The sequence below is a fragment of the Stomoxys calcitrans genome, chromosome 2 (genome assembly GCF_963082655.1).
Source record: "Stomoxys calcitrans chromosome 2, idStoCalc2.1, whole genome shotgun sequence".
Classification (NCBI taxonomy): Eukaryota; Metazoa; Arthropoda; class Insecta; order Diptera; family Muscidae; genus Stomoxys; species Stomoxys calcitrans.
The window spans coordinates 11,715,071-11,728,430 of NC_081553.1; the positions used below are offsets into that span (position 1 = coordinate 11,715,071).

Genomic DNA, 13,360 nt, shown 5'->3' on the forward strand with positions numbered 1-13,360 from the left:
AATTATTCAGACAGTGAAGTCCTAAAACAAACACAAATTCTATGTAATACCCACTACCTCGGGTACCCACCAGATCGGTCCATATGGCAGCTATATCTAAATAATGTCCGATCCAAACCATATTTGGGGCGGATGTCGGGAGACCTTAAACTACCAACTGTTTTAAATTTCAGCGAAATCGGTTAAAAAATAAAGCTTTTATGGGCTTCAGACCCTTTATCGGCAGATCGGTCTATATGGCATCTATATCTAAATATACGCCGATCAGAACCATATTTGGGTCAGATATTGGTAGGCCTTAAACTACTCTCTGTTTCAAATTTCAGCCAAATGGGATAAAAAATAAAGCTTTTATGGGCTTCAGACCCTTTATCGGCAGATCGGTCTATGTGGCAGCTATATCCAAATATAGTCCGATCTGAACCATATTTGAGTCAGATATAGGGAGGCCTAAAACTACTCACTGTTTAAAATTTCAGGAAAATCGGATGAAAAATGAAGTTTTTATGGGCATTAGACCCTTTATCGGAAAATCGGTCTATATAGCAGCTATATCCAAATATGGTCTGATTTGGCCCGTTCAAGAACGCTCGAAGTTGAGAGGCCTGAAATTACTCACTGTTTTAAATTCCAGCAATTCCAGCGAAATCGGTTAAAAAATAAAGCTTTAACGGGCTTCAGACCCTTTATCGGCAGATCGGTCTATGTGGCAGCTATATCCAAATATAGTCCGATCTGAACCATATTTGAGTCAGATATAGGGAGGCCTAAAACTACTCACTGTTTAAAAATTCAGCAAAATAGGATGAAAAATGAAGTTTTATGGGCATAAGACCCTTTATCGGAAAATCGGTCTATATAGCAGCTATATCCAAATATGGTCCGATTTGGACCGTTCAAGAACGTTCGAAGTTGAGAGGCCTGAAACTACTCACTGTTTCAAATTTCAGCCAAATGGGATAAAAAATAAAGCTTTTATAGGCTTCAGACCCTTTATCGGCAGATCGGTCTATGCGGCAGCTATATCTAAATAAAGTCCGTTCGGATCCATATTTGGGACAGATGTCGGGGGGCCTAAAACTACTCACTGTTTAAAATTTCAGTAAAATCGGATGAAAACTGAGTTTTTATGGGCATTAGAGCCTTTATCGTAAAATCGGTCTATTTAGCATCTATATCCAAATATGGTCCGATTTGGCCCGTTCAAGAACTTAACCAGCGTGCATCAAAAAAACGTATCTGTGCCAAATTTCAGCTCAATATCTCAATTTTGAAGCATGTAGAGTGATTACAACAGACGGATGGACAGACACACGGACATCGTTAAATCGTCTTAGAATTTTACGACGATCCGAAATATATATACTTTGTTAGGTCGGAAATAGATATTTCGATGTGTTGCAAATGGAATGACTACATGAATATACCCCCTAAGGTGGTCCTAAGGTGGTGGGTATAATAAGAAAGAAACTCCTTTTAATTCTCTTCAAATGGAGACATTTTTATTTATAGTCCCATAGAATCATTCAGTTTAAGCGTTTTATGTTTACCTAACCCATTATCGGTCCACTTGACACGTAGGTACAGGTTCCTTCATCTTCTTCTTTTAATAATCCGGGTTTTCTGCACACCACACCTCCATGAAGTCTTGTACAACATTCCGAGGTTTTAGTGCACTGTAAAAATAGACAAAAGAGTATAGACTTTGCAACCACATATATTTTGGGAAAATTTTACCGTTTTTCCGTGTGCCACGCATTCTCCATGCACCTGGCCAATTACAAAAAGAACTTGGAAAATAAGAGCGAACAACAAAGCAAACTTCATGTTGTTGAAGGTTTGAAAATTTTAAATCAAAATCAAAAAATTGAAGAAGAAAGTTACTTCAGGTGTGTAATATCTACCAGATGGTCTTGGCTTATATATGTTCACAAAAGCCAGTCTACCCAAGTCTGAGTAAGGGAATGGCATTGTGCCTTGCATAATTGGGCAATTAAAACAAACAAAAAAAAAACACTCGTGCTTAAAATTTAATTTAGCAAAAAGTCGCAAATTTTAATGCAACCCAATGTCTTGGAAGGGGACTTATCAATTCATAGTCATATTATGGCGACATTGTCATACCGTCCCACCGGTATGACAATGTGCCTGATTGAAGCTCTTAATTTACTTTTACTCTTTAGTTGGTCGTTACGGTAAATTTGTTCCTCTAAGCAGAATGTGGAATAGATTTCCAAGCGCCATGATTGCGCTCCTTCTCTAATCTCTGATGCCTAATTTCGAGGGGCCATTTTCACTCCATCAAAGTAAACACCCTTTCGATACAATCCGATGAAAATTGGATAACTTAAGCACCCAAATTCGGTACGGACATTGAGTGGTCTTATAAATATAAGTCATTGTTGAATTTTGTATTTAAAATTTCAACAAAATCGGTTAATAAATAAAGCTTTTATGAGCTTCAGACCCTTAACCGGCATATCGGTCTATATGATCTAGATACAGTTCTATTTTTACCATATTTGGCCTAAAACTACTCACTGTTTCAAATTTCAGTGAAATTGGACAAAAAATAATGCTTTTATGGGCTTCAGACCCTTTATCGGAAGATCGGTCTATATAACAGCTATATCGAAATAAAGCCCGATCCAAACCATATTTGGGGCGGATGTCGGGAGACCTAAAACTACCAACTGCTTCAAATTTCACCAAAATCGGATAATAAATAGGGCTTTTATGGGCTTCAGACCCTTTATCGGTAGATCGGTCTATATGACAGCTATATCTAAATATAGTCCAATCTAAAGCATATTTGGGTCAGATGTTGGTAGACCTAAACCACTACTCACTGTCTCAAATTTCAGCCATATCGGCTAAAAAAAATAAAGCTTTTATGGGCTTCAGAACCTTTATCAGCAGATCGGTCTATATGGCAGCTATATCTAAATATAGTCCGATCCATATCCATATCCATCCATATTTGGGTCAGATGTTGGTAGACCTAAAACTACTCACTGTCTTAGATTTCAGCAAAATCGGTTAAAAAATAAACCTTTAATGGGCTTCAGACCCTTTATCGGCAGATCGGTCTATGTGGCAGCTATATATAAATATAGTCCGATCTGAACCATATTTGGGTTTAATGTTAGGAGTCCTAAAACTACTCACTGTTTCGAATTTCAGCGAAATCGGTTAAAGAATAAAGCTTTTATGGGCTTCGGACCCTTTATCGGCAGATCGGTATATATGGCAGCTACAGCTAAATATAGTCCGATCTGAACCATATTTGGGTTAGATGTTGGTAGGCCTAAAACTACTCACTGTTTTAAATTTCAGCCAAATCGGTTAATAAATAAAGCTTTTATGGGCTTCAGACCCTTTATCGGCAGATCGGTCTATATGACAGCTATATCTTAATATGGTCCGATCTGAAACTTTGTATAATAAAGATATCCCATTTTCATCGGATTGTGACGAAAGGGGGTTTACATATATATAACCGAGGTGGTGGGTATCCAAAGTTCGTCCCGACCGAACTTAATGCCTTTTTATACCCTCCACCATAGGATTGGGGGGTATACTAATTTCGTCATATTGTTTGTAACTACTCGAAATATTCATTTGAGACCCCATAAAGTATATATATTCTTGATCGTCGTGACATTTTATGTCGATATAGGAATGTCCGTCCGTCCGTCTGTCTGTCGAAAGCACGCTAACTTCCGAAGGAGTAAAGCTAGCCGCTTGAAAATTTGCACAAATACTTCTTATTAGTGTAGGTCGGTTGGTATTTGGTATTGTAAATGGGCCATACCGGTCCATGTTTTGATATAGCCGCCATACCGATTTTGCACGACGTGTTTTGTTATGATATACAACAACTGTGCCAAGTATGGTTCAAATCGATCCATAACCTGATATAGCTGTCATATAAACCGATCTTGGGTCTTGACTTCTTGAGCCGCTAGAGGGCGCAATTCTTATCCGATTTGAATGAATTTAGGCACGTAGTATTCTGTTATGATGTCCAACAACTGTGCCAAGTATGGTTCAAATCGGTTCATAACCTGATATAGCTGTCATATAAACCGATCTGGGGACTTGACTTCTTGATCTTCTAGAGGGCGCCATTCCTATCCGATTTGGCTGAAATTTTACATGACGTATTTTATTTTTCCTTTCAACAACTGTGTCAAATAAGTTTCAAATCGGTTCATAACCTGATATAGCTGTCATATACACCAATCTGGGATCTTGACTTCTTGAGCCTCTAGAGGTCGAAATTATTATCCGATTTGCCTGAAATTTTGTACGACGGATTCTCTAATGACCATCAACATACGTGTTTGTTATGGTCTGAATCGGTCTATAGCCCGATACAGCTTCCATATAAATCGATCTCTCTATTTTACTTCTTGAGCCCCCAAAGGGCGCAATTCTTATTCGAATTGGCTGATTTTTTACACAGGTCTCCAACATATAATTTAATTGTGGTCCAAGCCAAACCATATCTTGATATCGCTCTAATAGCAGAGCAAATCTTTTCTCATATCCTGTTTTGCCTAAGAAGAGATGCCGGGAAAAGAACTCGACAAATGCGATCCATGGTGGAGGGTATATAAGATTCGGCCCGAACGAACTTAGCACCCTTTTACTTGTTACTTGTTTTTATTTTTTTTTTTTTTGTTTACGAGCGTTTTGCGTTCTATACTCCATGGCGGATTCTTCCTTCCAGCCTAGATTAAGCTTTGGACAACACGTTAAGATCGGCCGGATCGAATCTTATATACCCTGCACCATGGATCGCATATGACAAGTTCTTTATAAGACTTTTTCAAATATGTAAGATTTATAGCAAGTAATAGCGCCATACCTATAGCGCCATCTAGAGGCTAGGCAGTCAAAGCGCAAAATTGGTTTAAATGGATCATACTTGGATTCATGAAAGTTTTCAGCCAAATGGGAAAAGAATTGCGCACTCTAGAGGCTCAATACGTCAAGTGGGGAAATAGGCAGCTGTAACAGGTTATGGACCGATTTTGACCATCCCAACTAACCTACACTAATAAGAAGTATTTGTGCAAAACTTCAAACGCTTAGCTTTACAGATTAGCTAGACAGACGGACGGACGAACAACTAAGAATGTCAAGACGATCCAGAATATTTTAACTTTGTTGGATCTTAGATCAATATTTCGATGAGTCACAATGAGGATATACCAAGTTTGTTTCGACAGATCAAACACTCTGATGAAATGCGAGGCCATAAAGCTTTGCGTTAGTAAGCCTAACTCACTACCAACTAGGAGTAACATATACAACAATAATGCAGCAGAAATTTTGAAATGATTGGACGACATTCGTTGGAACTTAGCTTTCGTTATAATTCATTCATTCTGTATTTCAGACTTTAAGATAAACTTGATGACATATTCAATACACTTAAGGATGCAAATTTAAGAAAGGCAAACTTTCCTTAATCTTATCACATCTCATGTATGTTTTAATCGCAAATAGCATGCACTTTTCTTAATTGGGTCCAGCTTTGTTACTCATGCCTTTGTATAAATTTCATTTTAAATTTTTCAGCTGCCATAAAGTTGGATACTTAATTTTAGTTTACTAACAAGCAAGCACCCATACACATACACATGTGCATACTCGTACATATGGGAATGAAATCCTTTTTTGGAATTAAAATAAACTTTAATAAAGCAATGGGAGAAAAAATAAATAAACAAACAAACTATGCAAAAGGTTATGTTTACTTGGTACTCATTTAATAATTTCCCAACATGCCCCAGACAGTCATCAGGAGGCAGTGAGTAAATGGCGCCCGATATCAGGTGCAGTTGTAAAGTTCTCTGCAAAAGTCAAACTTTCTCCAAAAGTTGCCCAAGAAAACCGAGAACTTGTTAAACTTGTTATAGCCGAAAACCTTGAAAGCTTCAGTTGCAACTATTTAAGTTGGCTGTTGCAAGGTTTTCACTCTTACCAATTTGGAAAATGTGATATATATCACTGTCATGAAATGCGTCACTCACACACTTGCATAAGCATACTCGGAGTAAAGCGTAAATGAAATTGCAAAGAAACGCAAAGGAAGGTATTTTTAACATGCAAACCTAACGGTTGTATGAAACAAATACTCATACACTGGAAAAGGGCTTAAAAAAGGTTGTTTTTGAAACGGGACTAGGATTGCTATAAATTTACACAATATCTTTATTTTTTTCACGTAGCCAACACGCAGGGGATGTCCCCTATATACGAAGTGCATTGCGTTGGCAATTAGAAAAGTTTAGGGTTGGAGGGGCGAAAGAGGGAGTAGTGTTTATTGATATTAGTCTCAAAGTTCTGAACGTCAATGTTGGTGGGAAAGACATTAGCCGTAAGTCGATTCCACATACGAATGGTTCGGGCAAAAAAAAATGAATTTTCTCCGTAATGCATGGTTCGGTCGACTGGCCAATCAATTACAAACGGATGTGAGTTCCTGGCAAGTCTTGCATTCCTAGTGAACATCCTAACGTCAGGGATGAGTAGACGAATATCCCTGGAATAAACGCCATGAAAATAACGATAGAGCAATACAACGCTACCCACATTCCGACGATGTTCAAGGGAAGCAATAGAGTTGGATACCATACTGTCTCCAATCAACACCATCGCTCTGCGTTGAACCCGGTCAAGTAGCATCAAGGATGAGTTTGGAGCTCCTGCCCATATATGAGAGTCCTGATGTAGGTAGTATAGATATTGTGAAGATTCGGCTTAAGAAAGCCCAAAAACTTGTATGCTTCTTTCGACACTTCGAATACGTGTTTTGACCAACGGACATCACATTGTATCTTCATGCCCAGAACATCAAGAGCATCTGACTGCTCAATATTTATACCGTCGATAGATATCGACGATTGAAGTGGATCAGTGAATCGCTTGTGAGGCAAGAAACAGCACTGCGTCTTCTGTGCGCTAAAGTCTACTCTGTTCATTCTACCCCACTCGGAAATGGCCAACAAATCCTGGGAGAGCGTCTCATCCATAATGCGCCTCCTGTCCACAATTTCTTGAGGACTGGGCCCATGGTCGAATGAATATGAATGACACAGACTACTGTCATCGGCAAATGAGTAGACTGGATTCGAAGTCTGACCAAATAGATCGTCAATGAAAATAAGAACAAGTAAAAGCGTGCTAAATTCGGCCGGGCCGAATCTTACATACCCTCCACCATGGATCGCATTTGCCGAGTTCTTCTCCCGGCATCTCTTCTAAGGCAAAAAAGGATATAAGAAAAGATTTTGCTCTGCTATTATTATATATATAGACCTGTGTAAAATGTCAGCCAATTCGAATAAGAATTGCGCTCTTTGGGGGCTCAAGAAGTAAAATAGAGAGATCGATATATATATGGGAGCTGTATCGGGCTATAGACCGATTCAGATCATAATAAACACGTATGTTGATGGTCATGAGAGGATCCGTAGTACATAATTTCAGGCAAATCGGATAATAATTTCGACCTCTAGAGGCTCAAGAAGTCAAGATCCTAGATCGGTTTATGTGGCGGCTATATCAGGTTAAGGACCGATTTGAACCATACTTGGCACAGTTGTTGGATATCATAACAAAACACGTCGTGCAAAATTTCATTCTAATCGCATAAGAATTGGGCACTCTAGAGGCTCAAGAAGTCAAGACCCAAGATCGGTTTATATGGCAGCTATATCAGGTTATGGACCGATTTGAAACATACTTGGCACAGTTGTTGGATATCATAACAAAACACGTCGTACAAAATTTCATTCTAATCGGATAAGAATTGCGCACTCTAGAGGCTCAAGAAGTCAAGACCCCAGATCGGTTTATATGGCAGCTATATCAAAACATGGACCGATATGGCTCATTTACAATACCAACCGACCTACACTAATAAGAAGTATTTGTGCAAAATTTCAAGCGGCTAGCTTTACTCCTTCGGAAGTTAGCGTGCTTTCGACAGACAGACGGATGGACAGACGGACGGACATGGCTATATCGACATAAATTGTCGCGACGATCAAGAATATATATACTTTATGGGTTCTCAGACGAATATTTCGAGTAGTTACAAACAGAATGACGAAATTAGTATACCCCCCATCTTATGGTGGAGGGTATAAAAAGGGAAGGGGAAAGCACAGAGCCTTATGGCACATCTGCGGTCAATGTATACTCTGATCTGATGAGAACCCATCTACAACAAACTCGTATAGTGCGATCTCTGAGAAAGCTCGATAGAAATCTAAATCTACCGACTCCAAAAGTGCCAAGCTTTGATAAAAGTGCAACGTGCCAAACCCTATCAAATGCCTTGGAGATATCCAGAGCCACGACCTTACTCTCACCAAACTTGTGGATGGAGCGAGACCATCGTTCCGACAAAAATGCTATTAGGTCTCCCGTAGAGCGATTTCTGCGGAACCCATACTGTCTGTCGCTAATAAGGCCATTGGACTCTAAGTATCTGACAAGATGATGGTTTACCATACTCTCCATAACCTTGGAGAGCGCGGAGTATATCGCAATTGGCCGGTAATTCGCAGGGTTGTTCGCCCCACTTTTTTGGGCATGGGCTGAACGTTCGCAACCTTCCAAGGCGCTGGGAAAACACCCGCACGGTAAGCAAGGTTGAAAAGGTTGCGTGGTGGACGAGCAAGCGTCGAAGAATACTTACAAAGAACAAGTGTTGATATACCGTCCGGGCCCGGAGATTCATTAACGTCGAGATCCGCAAGGACCCTTTTAACTCCACATGTTCGAAAGAATATCTGAGGCATCGAACTAGGTACACTATCAATCACGGGGAGTGGTTGATTGCTAAACGGCAATGAAGAATTTCCTGCAAACATTTCAGCCAGAATGAATACCTGATCATCCTTAACAAGAGTTGGGATTGCCGATGGGTTGCTTTTTACTCCTTTTATGAATGACCAAAAAGCTCTGGCTTCCCCTCGGAGAAGCAATAACTTTGACACAAAGACGCTGTTCGTAAAGAAACTTTTCTTGTCTAAGTACTATGGCACACGAAGTTCTTGCCTTTTTGCGCAGCATTTCGGTATTGGCATTTTTGTTCAGACGCCAAGTCCTAAATGGATTCTCTTTTGATCTTACAGCATCTCTGCATTCCCGGTTAAACCAAATCTTTTGATTTAACCGATAAATTTTTAGTCGAAAACAAAATTTCCAATTAAAAAGCTGGAAAAATTCGGGTAGAGTGAACACTCAGTCGAGTGAAGACCTATTTTCCAACTAATAGAGAAGCAATTAAGAAAAAAAAAATAAAAACCGGCCGAATCTTGGGCCACTATTGATTCTACTAAAGTTTATACTATTGGGTTGCCCAAAAAGTAATTGCGGATTTTTAAAAAAAAGAAAGTAAATGCATTTTTAATAAAACTTAGAATGAACCTTAATCAAATATACTTTTTTACACTTTTTTTCTAAAGCAGCTAAAAGTAACAGCTGATAACTGACAGAAGAAAGAATGCAATTACAGAGTCACAAGCTGTGAAAAAATTTGTCAACGCCGACTATATGAAAAATCCGCAATTACTTTTTGGGCAACCCAATAAATTAACTGAGTTACAGGACATACAGCGGTCAAAAAAAGTATTCATCATTAGCAAAATTGATAATAAATTCACTTATTTTGGGTAATTGAAGAAAATTTAAAGTAAACAAATAATGCAGTTTTATGCAATAGTTTATTTTTCGTAATATGTTTTAAAATAAATTCAAAAAATAAATTTAATTAGCGCAAAAAATGCAATTTTATATAATAACACCAAAAACAGAACAAAAAAAGTATTCATCATTGATGTGCTATCATCAAAGTCAAATTCAAATATTATTTGGGAATCCCCCTTTTCTGTTTTATTTAGTAAAGGAGGCTTTGCCCTTGACAGCAAATATTTAATTTCATTGAAAATATAGTTTTTGTCAAAATGGGTCGTAGGCAAAACGAGGTTTCTGATGAGGTAAAAGTTTTGATAATAAAACACCACAGGAATGGTTTAACTCAAAAAACTATCAGTGAAATATTAAATAGACCACGATCTACTATACAATCCATCATCAGAAAGTGGACAGAAACGAAAACTGTTAACAATAAACCAAGATTTGGTCGACCAAAAGCACTTTCAGTTGGAGATGTGCGTTGGCTAGTGCGGCAAGTTCAGAAAACTCCGAAGACAAATGCGACCATTCTTCGTAAAAACACTATGGAATATTTAGGGAAGGAAGTTACTACACAAACAATTCGAAATACACTCAAAAGGCATAGTTACAGAGGAAGAACTGCACGTAAGAAGCCCTTTATAAATAAAATAAACCGAGTGAAAAGGCTAAACTTCGCAAAAATGTATGTAAAACAGCCCGAATCATTTTGGAAAACAGTCATTTTTGCAGACGAGAGCAAGTTTAATCTTTTTGGGTGCGATGGAAAGGTCATAGTGTACAGAAAACCAAATACAGAGCTTGAAGAACGAAACACAGTTGCTACTGTAAAACATGGTGGAGGTGGTTTAATGGTTTGGGGGTGTATGGCGGCTTCAGGAGCGGGAAATCTTGAAATTATTAATGGAGTAATGGATCATAAGTATTACATTGACATTTTAAAGAGGAATTTAAAAGATAGTGCTGTAAAACTTGGGCTTGGTAATAACTTTCAATATTATCAAAATAATGACCCCAAACATTCTGCTTTAAATACCAAGATGTGGATGCTGTATAACTGCCCCAAAGTCATTAAAACTCCTCCTCAAAGTCCCGACTTGAACCCAATTGAACATCTTTGGGAACATCTCGAACGCAAATTGAGAACGCGCAAGTTTTCGAGCAAGAGTCAAATGCAACAGGTGATAATGGAGGAATGGACTAATATAGACCAAAATATAACCGCTAAATTAGTCCAATCGATGTCAAACCGTTTAAAAGAAGTTATAAGACGCGGTGGTCGAATAACAAAGTATTAATTTTTTTAAATTATGTTATTTATTTTTTTGTTTTTTTGCAATGATGAATACTTTTTTTGTTTAATTTTTTGTGTTCAGCTGTAAAATGGCCCTTTTTGTTCCAATAAATACTATTTTTTTCTTTAAAAACAATGAAATTGTGTACATATATATCACACAAGCACTACTGCATCATTAGTTTAATATGTTTTTATTCCAATTGTCTTTTGTAGACTTATTAAAAAAAAAACATTGAATGATGAATACTTTTTTTGACCGCTGTAGTTGTGCTTGCTTATAGACCGGCTCATCAGCTCACATACATATTTGGACCGTACATGGCACGATTGTTCAGAGTCGTAATAAATCACTAGGTACAGCCCAATCTGATCAAAATGGAGGCTTCCAGGGGCTCAAGGTTTCAAATCGGGAGATCGGGTATATTGCAGCTATATCAAAACCTGGACTGTTTAAGCCCATTTACAAGGTATTGAGGATCGCCGACTGTCCACATAAGTCCTGAATTTCGCAGACTGTAAATCTCTTCCCAGAATTTCTTTTGCGGCTATAGTTATGGCACAGGTTTTTGCATGAAAAAATGTACACCTGCCCGGCACTCTCACCGACAAACCGATGTTGTGTGCCTCGGAGTAAACCCACAATCCCTTCCCTGACTCCATCTTGGAGCGAAGATCGTCCGAATACGGGAGTCTAAAATTCTGCAACTTAAATCTCCGATTGAACAGGACCAGCTCTATCGTTCCTGGATTTTTTCTGAATCCATTTCTCGTAGCCCATTTCGTCAGCGACCTTTCCATGCCGCTGATCGTCGACAGGAATTTCCCTCGAAACAGTAGTACGACGTCGTGCGCATATGCGGTCATTTTCACGCCATACCTAATGAGATCCAAAAGGATTTTGTTTTTCGCTACTTTCCAGAGAATCTGTGAGGAACCCGTTCCTCTTGTCACCCGCCTTCTGTAAAAACTATCTCCGAAGTCCGCGTTGATAATCCTGCCAAGTAGCATGCCGTCCAACGTGGCGATGACCATCGACTCTATTTCCACGTTGTTAGATATCCTTTCAATAGTTAGGAAGGCCGCTATCGCCTATTCCTTCAGTTGGAGAGACGTATCGACTACTTGTACCACTACTTCGTGGAGGGCCGTCTCCTCCGTCCTGCCCTTGAGGGATGTATGGTGTGCCCTTAAGGTATGCATTAAGTTATCCGGCGCCAGTCCCTCCGCCGGATAACCATGTCTTCATTGTTAAAAATATTATTTTATTTGAAATCTAAAGACGGACATGGCTAAATCGACTGAGAATGTGAAGACGTTCAAGAATATACATAGCTATGTGTATACTTTGTCAGAATGAGGTCGCCTCGGTAGCCTAGTTGGTAGCGTGCTCGGACTACCAGTTGGAGGGGAGTCGAGGGTTCGATTCCCACTAGAGGCCTGATATGCCACTTCTGTGGTATCACGATGAACTCCAATAGTCTAAGTGAGTCTATTTAGAACCATAGACCACCACGTTATCCTAACCTAACCTAAACTACAAACGGAATAATTATATTATTCCACCCCATGCTACGGTGGAGGCGATGAAAATATGTATTCATCATCCATTTGCAGCAAATTTCAAATAGTTTGATTTATAATCCTTTTATTTCCCATAGAGAAGCTGTTAGCAAATGGATTATTGTAGGTTGGCGTCCACATATAAATTTTTATCCAATATTCACCTCGCTAATCTCGTTTACTTAAAATGTTAGCGAAAACCATAGAATTAAGTACACATACACTTAAGTATGAGCATTTCCGCTGGCATACATATGTTTCATGTATCCATCTCAGCTTCCTTATAAACAAATATGCGTTTATTTGCATTCGGTTGCATTTGAATGTACCGGATGTGTTGCTGAACAATATTTGCTGTCAACAATGCGCACATCGGAACTACAGACGTGCAGTGTCAATAGAGTTAACCATACCACATGGATCTGCCATCCCGACCACCCCAAACACACAGAACCAACAACTTGCACCGGAAATGCCTAGAACATTAACATTTTCCTGTGCAATATCCCATTCAAACGAGACACGCATTATATACACAATGACACAGTACGATATACAATTGCCGTGATCATCCTTGAAATGGAGTAGCACGTTTTTATTGCCATTGCCATGAAGGACATGACAAATAGGAATCTTTTCCAATTCTAAAGTTTTCATAGGCTTAACTTTGTATATACTTAAGCCACTTCACATACACACACACACACAAACACATGGATTAATAGTTGTTGCCACGCATTAATATTTTCGTACATGTATGAAAAAAAAGTTGTTGCATTCATC

At 38.8% G+C, this 13,360-nt stretch overlaps 1 long non-coding RNA gene across 1 annotated transcript; it reads right to left on the minus strand.

The window, feature by feature from the left end:
- Window positions 1–1,474: 1,474 nt before the first annotated feature.
- Window positions 1,475–2,007, minus strand: LOC106082820 (uncharacterized). The gene is made up of 2 exons (XR_001220551.2): window positions 1,738–2,007; window positions 1,475–1,676 (listed from the first exon to the last, which is right to left on the minus strand). It is a non-coding gene; the product is annotated as an uncharacterized LOC106082820 (long non-coding RNA).
- Window positions 2,008–13,360: the final 11,353 nt, after the last annotated feature.